Source organism: Arachis duranensis, chromosome 6, assembly GCF_000817695.3.
Source record: "Arachis duranensis cultivar V14167 chromosome 6, aradu.V14167.gnm2.J7QH, whole genome shotgun sequence".
Lineage (NCBI taxonomy): Eukaryota > Viridiplantae > Streptophyta > Magnoliopsida > Fabales > Fabaceae > Arachis > Arachis duranensis.
Window position 1 is genome coordinate 66,960,078 of NC_029777.3, and position 1,186 is coordinate 66,961,263.

At 29.9% G+C, this 1,186-nt stretch overlaps 1 non-coding gene across 1 annotated transcript; it reads right to left on the reverse strand.

Annotated features, from left to right (window-relative positions):
- Positions 1-1,030: 1,030 nt before the first annotated feature.
- LOC127740335 (small nucleolar RNA R71) lies at positions 1,031-1,138 on the reverse strand. Its single transcript, XR_008001014.1, has one exon. It is a non-coding gene; the product is annotated as a small nucleolar RNA R71 (small nucleolar RNA).
- Between the last annotated feature and the right edge of the window lie 48 nt (positions 1,139-1,186).

Here is a 1,186-nt window from a genome sequence, read left to right on the forward strand (position 1 = left end):
GAAATTACACTAACAATTAATGTGATTGATTCAAAAAATTTGAAGTTTGTTACTTTCTTGTTAAGAAAGGTTCAATCTTTAAATTCTAGAATCATATCTTAGTTTCTTGTTAGTCAAGTAATTAATCTTAATTTTAAAAATTAAATCTTTTCTAACCATATCTTTTTAATCATATCTTTTTATCTTATCTTTTATATCATATCTTTTTCAAAATTTTATCTTTTTTCAAAAATTTGATTTTAAAATATCTTTTCTAACTTCTTATCTTCTTATCTTCTTATATTTTCAAATTTGATTTTCAAATTTTTTTTCAACTAACTATTTGACTTTTTGTTTGTTTCTTATCTTTTTTAAAACCACCTAACAACTTTTCTCTCTAATTTTCGAAAATACCTCCCTTTTTTCAAAAATTCTTTATTTAATTAATTAATTGTTTTAAATTTTAATTTTAATTTTATTTCTTATCTTTATTTTTCGAAAATCATTTAACTCTTTTTTTAAATTTATTTTCAAAAATTTCTCCTTCTCTCATATTATTCTATTTATTTATTCATTCACTAACACTTCTCTTCACCTCTCTTCATCTCAATTCACTACCCCTATCCTTACCCTTCTGTTTGGATTCTCCTTTCTTTATTCCCTTTCTTCTTCTACTAACAATAAGGAACCTCTTTACCGTGACATAGAGGATTCCTCTTTCTTTTCTTATTCTCTTCTTCCCTATATGAGCAGGAACAAGGAAAAAGGCATTCTTGTTGAAGCTGACCCTGAACCTGAAAGGACTCTGAAGAGGAAATATGGACTTCTATCTGAAGATCCTTACCAGTTTTTAACTGAGTTCTTGCAGATCTGTGAGACTGTAAAGACGAATGGAGTAGATCCTGAAGTCTATAGGCTCATGCTTTTCCCTTTTGCTGTAAGAGATAGAGCTAGAACATGGTTGGATTCATAACCTAAAGATAGCCTGGACTCCTGGGATAAGCTGGTCACGACCTTCTTGGCTAAGTTCTTTCCTCCTCAAAAGCTGAGCAAGCTTAGAGTGGATGTTCAGACCTTCAAACAAAAAGATGGTGAATCCCTCTATGAAGCTTGGGAAAGATATAAAAAATTGATCAGAAAGTGTCCTTCTGACATGCTTTCTGAATGGAGCATCATAGGTATCTTCTATGATGGTCTGTCTAAACTA